The sequence below is a fragment of the Lissotriton helveticus genome, chromosome 12 (genome assembly GCF_964261635.1).
Source record: "Lissotriton helveticus chromosome 12, aLisHel1.1, whole genome shotgun sequence".
NCBI classification, from domain to species: Eukaryota; Metazoa; Chordata; class Amphibia; order Caudata; family Salamandridae; genus Lissotriton; species Lissotriton helveticus.
In genome coordinates, this window is record NC_136073.1 from 282,045,951 (window position 1) to 282,053,907 (window position 7,957).

Here is a 7,957-nt window from a genome sequence, read left to right on the forward strand (position 1 = left end):
GGTGTAAATTGATGGAATCACTTAGGAGCTTCTTCATTGCAAGATATTTTCTTTTTGCGAGGTACCGTAAGGGTGTTCCAAGTTGAGCTATGCAGTGCACGCTTTTAAAGGACAGTTATAAAAAAAAATTGCTTTAGGTATTTTCTGCATATTAATGAACTCTATACTTTAGAATTACTTTTTATCTTTAACCTAAAAGTATTATTATTCTGTGTATAATGCACACTTAAAATAATGACAAACATTCACAGTACTTTCAGGGACCTCCGTGCACTCAAAATACACAAGTCGCTTTTTCGTGCTGCATCAAACAGGATTGAATTCTGTGGGTCTCTGGTTGCACACATATACATCTGCAGTGATCGCATTAACCAATTCAAGTTTCAAAACATAAGATAGTCCATTTCCCATGGATTGGTTTAACTTTTATGTATTTTTCAGTACGTTGTTTTATATGTAGCCACTTGCCGGTGAGAGATCAATAAAGGCGTTACAGAATATTTTGCTCTTTTTAGCTGCGCCTTTGATAAAGCCTCTGCGCTTACTGACCCCTGTCCCCTAGGCACTATCCATACTTTTTTTGAATGCATTTGAACCGCTGCGTTGAATAGCTTTGAGGTGGGCGAGCTACCAAATCAACAAGGAGAGCTATCCCAGGGTCTGGCTCAGATCTTAGAGCCTGTGCATGAACCAAGCCCTGATATGTTTGCTTTGTAAATCATATAACAAACCATCTAAATTATGGTATAATTCAAGAGAAGTGTATTTGAAGCATTGATGTTAATAAGTCACATTAAAGTCTTATGAAGTACAATAGGTTTTTGTACAACTGGTATTCGGAACTCGCATATTTGAAAGTGCTTTCATACACATTCATTAAGAAAAAAGACGGTAAGGTAAAACATTTGCCTAAGATCACACAATTTAAGAAGGGAAGTAGCAGTTTATCCGGTTTTCTAATATAACTTTGCACAAATCGGCCAGGAAATGGGTGTTTGTCTTTCCTTATATTAAGGGCTTTGTTTTGACTTCTTTGTGCATGCTTCTGCAGTTTTTATATAGGGTGAACTCGACCCAAAGGTTTTGGAGCACTTTACATGAGCACCAGTTATATTACACATGGTCACATTCATTGTTTATAAGCATGGGTATAATAAGCGGTTTGCCCAGAAGCACTGGATATTGAGCCGTTACCGAAAATTAAACCTGGTTCCCCAGTTTCAAAGTCAGCAGCCTTGTCCCTAATGCCTCATCTTGGGTAAAGGGAAGGAGGCATGCAGAAGTCACATGAAAGCTCAGCTCGTAATGGGATCAAGGTTCCAACAGGACCTCGAGCTGAGACAGGCTTCAGACTCAAGCCTGGCTCAAGCTTTCAGTGTCGCGCTCACCTCTTCCATAGCTATACAATGTCTGCAAAGTCCATGATATTAGCAGATGGTGTCATGCCCTCCCTTACCTTCATTATGAACCTTTTTATTTAGATATTGTGTCAAATTAGCATGTGATCTGTATTTATTTAACTTAGTTTACTATTTTTTACAGGGTTGTACAAAAACACTGTCTTCTGGGTATTGAGAAAAATAAATTATTCTAGTCAGTGTTTTAAGTGTAGTGTGTGTGACCGTGAAGCCTGGTTAAACATCCCAGATTTCCTATATGGCTAAATTGTGTGATCTTAGTCAAATCAATATACTTCATGTGTCTAATGTACTTGATAGTGACAGTTGAGAGCACTTTCAAGTAATTCAGTTTAAGATGGACTGTTCACAAAAAACTCACTTGTAAGTTTTATTGGCCTGGAATGTTCCACCATTCATAACAATAGTATTGTCCATGATGTAAGAGACACCATATAAATACATGGGTAAATGCACGGGATTGCCCAAGCATCGCCCATGTAACGCCTACCTGACATTAGGTAATGCAAATGTATTGTTACTTTTTTTTTCTTTACAAAGCCATACCAATCAGGATTTGCACCAGTGTGTGCTAGAAGAGCTTCTTTAAGCTAGCAAGGCCAAGCGTATCTGTCTCATTCCTGAGATGACTCATCTTGATAACTGAAAACAATCTTACCTCAAAGTTCTGCCAAGAAACACTGATTGGTGAGGATGGTGGAGGTATAGCAACAGGTCACATCCGGTCTCACTTTCTTTCATAGCTACTGGGTGGCTCCATGACATGCTAGTCACATTCTGTCAATCTTTTTTTGTAAACTAGCAGAGCAATACAGGGGTGCTTCATGGCCAAAGAAAACAGCTTTAGGCTACCCACCCTTGGATTACTTCAAGTCGTTCAGAAGCACTCCCTGCAATCAACTTCTGAAAGGGTAAGTTGAATCAAAGTGCTTTTCTCTAGTTTTCACTGCTTTCTCTTGCTCTTTTCACCATTTTTTTGTGTGGCTCCTCCTTGCTTTTCTCTCGTTTTCACTTCTTTCTCCTTGTGCTTTCCCACATTTTTTGTTAGCCTCCTTGCTTTTCCCCCCACTTTATGTGCAATCTCCCAACGCAACTCTTGACCATCACCTCTCTCTTTTCTGATTCCCAGGGCCCTCCTCTTCTTCGAACTATGCCTCAATCTACTCATAAGTTTGTTTAATCTTTTTTTTTTCATCAGTTTCAAACTGGCATATCATGTACATATCACAAGTACACTTTACCATGCAGAAGCCTCCATCAGAACACCCAACCCCCCGCCCGAACTCCCTTTCTGCAGTCTATAGCGTATACTTTTTGGTGCTGGTATCTGGACACGTAAGTACAGCAGTTCAGTAGGATCGCACGTGGCTGGAATCACCACCCTGAAAAGGAAAAAAGTAACAATTCCATTTCATGACATTACATGGCCCAACACGTCCCTCAGTACCCGCAATGTCACTCAGGTTGCTCACTACGTGCTACCAAGTATTCCCGCAGTGGGGCCTAAATATCTTTAGGTCTGATGTTTTTGGCAGCTCTTCCATATATAGTTCCAATTGTTCTTGGCAGTATACCATGTCTGTAATCCATTTGGCAGATCTTGGGCTCTGAAACCCATCCCACGTGAATAGCACTCGTCTTTTAACCAGCAGTTACGCCACTCTCACAAAGCGACCCAGTACACCTTTTACCTCAGGCAGGTATCCCAACAAGCATTCCAGCGGCGTGCACTCTAGCGAATGGCCAGTCATGGTATAGAGCGGCTCCACCACCTCTACCCAATACAAGTTCACCCTCCGACATTGCCAGGCTAGATGCAGAAAGTCCGCCCCTTCCTGCCCACACCGCCTACAGCAATCCGTTTCTCTAAGCCCCATTCTATGAAGTTTCTTGGGAGTGTGATAGATCTGGTGCAAGAACTTCAGGTGAATAATGTATGTAAATGTATGTATACTTGTAATGCGCACTATCACCTTTCAGGCATCCTGGCGCTGTATACCGCTGTGGAACCCTTCCTGGCTTTCCCTGTGAGCTGCCCCCTACTGGGCACCCCCAAGGCGAGGCCAGGCATCCTAGCGCTTTCAGGGCCGTTGTGGAGATTAAGCAAGCTATTGCCCAGAGTTTCAGAGTGGGACCCATGATTAGAGTAGGCACCTAGGCGAGAATTATCAAGTCCGTGGACATTGAGCCCAAGACCCTGCCGCGTCGGGAATTGAACCCTGGTCCCGGGCCAGACCTCTGCCTCAGGGTCTGCCGCTCTAATCGGTGAGCCACATAATAGATAGGTTGCTATTAGACGACAGTCTCCCTGTTACCACACAAATCTACTCCCACATACCCGCTGTAATCTGTGGGTCCATAATCTTATTCCACCGCCCCAGGCTTTTATCTTCTGGAAGCACTGTCTCTTCCTGCACCGCCCTGAACAGCCTGCAGAGCAGGTGTTTCTTGGAGGCAGCTGTTATAAACATTTGCAGAGCCTTGGACACTGCTGGCTCCTCTGGGAAACAAGTATAGTGATCTCTGACAGCGCTGCGCAGCCTATAACAAGTATACGTAAACAGTGGAGTAGGGTTAGAAATATAGCTCAAATCATCCCCAGTAAGATATGTCCCCTCTCTATATAGGTCGCCCATAACAGAGATGCCTGCCTCCCTGAGCGAGCGGATCGAGCCACGCTCACTCGCCACCGAAATAGCACCATGTCCCTCAATAGACATATCTGGAGCGTACAAGGGCAGTCTAGCCGTTCGCCTACCAAATTCTTGCCATGCCGAGACCGTGACATTAATGGTGTTGATCTCTGACCTAGGCATTAGCCTGTGAACCAGTGTGATGATGCTTCGTAAGGGCACATCGCCTGCGTCTCCTTCCTCAACCGCCACATGGGGAATAAAGCCATGTGGACGAAACAAAAAATATGCATATTTGGCCTGCCCACATAGGTAGTACATGAAGAAATCCGGAGCACCAAGCCCCCCCTTGTCGAAAGGCAATGTCAGTGTGGCCCAGCTGATTCTCGGAGGTTTTGCCCTCCACACCAGACGAAGCAGTTGAGTCTGCACAGTTTTGAAAAATAGTTTGTTCAAACGAATGGGGATATTACAAAATAAATACAAAAACCTAGGTAGAATCACCATTTTGATCACCGCAATGCGATCTGCTAACGAGAGGGGCAAGCCCACCCAACGATCAACTTGCTGTACCAGATCTGTATAGGCCCTCCCTTAATCAATCACCGGCCCATAGATATTCACAATAGTCACCATCACCCTCCCCAAATTTCCACGCACCACCGCCCATCGGCCCTTGCTATCTACACAAGTGTCAATTGGTTGAAATGGCATCCCTCTCTTGATTAGAATCAGAACCCCTCGTGCATAATTAGAATAAGAGGAAGCCAGTCAGAAGGTTGCCCATCGCCGTGCTACCGAGCCCTCGGTTTGCTTGGTCAAGTGGGTCTCCTGCAGTAAAGCGATGTGCACACCATGCCTATCCAAATGTGCTAACACCTGCCTAGTCTTCTTGGGTGTGTTCAGACCACGCACATTCCAGGTAATGCATTTGTACTTCTCACCCGCCATTGAAAAAGACACCATACAGTCTCAAGCTAGCATCGTCCCACAACAACGAGAATAGTACCACCTGCGCACCACACTGCAGAAAGTTAGCACCATCCCAAATCCAATCCCTCAAGCAGAAAATAGGCCCTACACCCCAACCCCCCTCCCACTTCGGCAACCCCAATCCGCCAAAAACATGAATCACCCGCCCCCCCTGTCCCAACATGAACAATAGAAACCATCGTACTTGGTGGGTCATACCCAACGGGGACTGTAGCGGCTACATCCACTCCCAACACCAGGCGGGAGCGGGCCACCGCGCCCATTGCACTAGGACCCTCCCCCAGAACCAGCCCCCAGAAGTCAGTACAAGTATTAGCCAGGGAGCAGCCATTCAATAAACATCATACCCCATTCCAACCAAACTGTTTTTAGACCTTCCCGAAACCCCCCACATTATAACAAATCCAGTCACAGGTAACAGGTATGCCCAGGCATAGCATCCAGATCTAAGCAATCCCCTGGGCGTCCCAGCATCAGCAATAACAGCCCTGGAATCCCAGGATGCAATCAACACAGTATACGATGCAGACCAAAACATAACATAGTCGTGCAGTTAGAACATTTCTAGAACTCAGTCCTCAACATCTGATGTGGTGCCAGGAGATTTGCGTCGTCTCTGCAAAGATTTAGCGTACGCCATTGCCTGCTTCGGTGTTGCAAAGATTTTGCCCCCCTCAAACTCCCCGATTCTCAGCCTCGCTGGATAACGCATGGCATAAGGGATCTTCTCCTGATGGAGCAACCGCTTCACATTTTGGAATTCTTTCCGTACCGCCTGCACCTGCGCGGTGAAATCCGGATAGAATGAGAGGGGATTATTTTGATATGTGATCTCACCCTTCTGTCTGGTGATACGTAGGACAGTGTCCCTGTCCCTGTAATTTAATAGACGAACAATTATAGGTCGCGGCGGAGTACCAGGAGGTGGGCGAGCCGTCAGCGACCGGTGAGCTCGCTCGACCGCAAACATGGGGGATAGCTCGTCCGCACCACAGACTTCACGGAGCATAGTCTCGATGTAATCCTCCAAGCGTCCCACATTCGTCGACTCCGGCAGGCCTAACACGCGGATATTGTTGCATCTCAATCTCGCCTCGATGTCCTCGTTCTTTGCTTGAATGACCGCGAGGAGCCTCGTAATGTCCGACGTTTTTTCTGCTACTTGTTGGAACCCATCCTCTGCATCAGTTATCCTCTGTTCCGCCTCCCCTATACGGCCCGCCTGTTTGTCCAGCTTTGCAGAGAACTGGTCCATACGACCATTGAGAGCTTCAATCTTTCCGTCTATCGCCTGCAGGCAAGACTGTATAGCAGCCAGCGATTTCTCCAAATTTGAGGGGCCCTGCGAGGCGGCGTCCAATTCAGAGTCAGAGGCCACATTTTGGGCCGGCCTACCACTCTTGCAGAGCTCAAACGTGAGCCTCGGCTGAGATTTATCCGTCTTGCCCATCCTGCACACGCACACTGACGATCAGCACTACTGAGTAGCCCAGCAACAGCCTCGTCCCACGAAGTAGTCCAAGCTGCCCCACACATGTCTTCACGATATAGGCAGATAGTCCTCAAACACACTCCGCAGGCCCCAAGCCCTCTTCTGCCAACCGTCGCCGGGATCCCCAACTACGTGGTAGTAAGATGGGCCAACACGTACCAATTTTTGCCAGATCAGAGTCAGAGAGGCTCACACCGGGCGGCAGGCTCCCAGATGATCGTCCATAGTGACGGCCCCCGCAGTCTCGTCCGTCCGGAGGCCCCCTCTTATCAAATCAGCACGATATGAAAGCTGCCAGGCCAGCAAAGTTTTCTGGGGGGACCAGCACCACAAGCACCTCGCCTCCAGCGTCTGGATGCCGCCCTTCCACCGCAGCTCCCGCACGTCAGATCCTCCTCAACCTCAAGCAGCGCTGCCAGCACGCAATCAGCCCCGGGGGATTCTGGCCTCTGTCACAAGCAGCACATACCGCACACGCGGCAGTCTAGCAGTCCGGTATTGGCACCCCCACAGTGATCTCCTTCCACACGCAGACTCGGGGGGGGTATGCGTTAAGGGGTAATCAATTTGTGCAGCTACGGCCCCCCAAGCAAGCACAGCAGCAGAGGTCCAGTTCTCGCGGCCTGGATCAATCACCGGCGCCGGCCGCTCACGTGATTCCGCGGCCCAGTGCCTGCAGACTCTTCCCCGCGCAGCCAAAATCGAGACCTGCTCCCCGCCGTCTTCCACTTATCTGCAGGCGGTTTGTCCCTTCAGGCGCGGGTCTTCTCCCCGGCACCGCACCAGGAGTCCGGTCCACCACAGCAGTCAGAGACACCGGAGGTGTCTCGATCCTCAGCTCCCCCCGCACGCCCCCGCCGTATCGTAGCTTGGCCGGTGCTGCACCTCCACGCCAAGCCGCCACTCCCGCAGCTCGTTGTCTCCAGGCAGTCCAAACCGGCACCGTGGCAGTCGGGTCAGGATATCCGCAACCCGCTCCCATCCAGAACATCAGGCAGCTAGCGCAGGTAAGGCAGGATTATGTAGGATGTCACACGGTAGCCGGCAGAGCAGCACTACAGCGCTGACATCTTGCCGCACGCCAAGCCACGCCCCCCAAGTTTGTTTAATCTTTGCATGTGCTGCAATAGTATGTTGATGTCCCCTGAGCAAAGAAACGGCGGAGAATATTAAACTGAAGGCCAATACTTTGGTAAAGTTAAGTTAGCACTGTCAGCCTTAAAAGCTGTGTGACTTGACCTTTATTTTGCTGTCCCAGTGTCACTGTTTTTTAAATATGACTGCTAGCTTGCTGAGGAACCAGGGATCAGAGTACTTTTGTTTGCAAGGCTGCTGAAAACTCTGCAGACCATTTTGCTCTAAGAAATGCCCAACCACTGCCTCAATAGTTTATGTAGAGTAGAGTTTAGGCAATGTTGGTG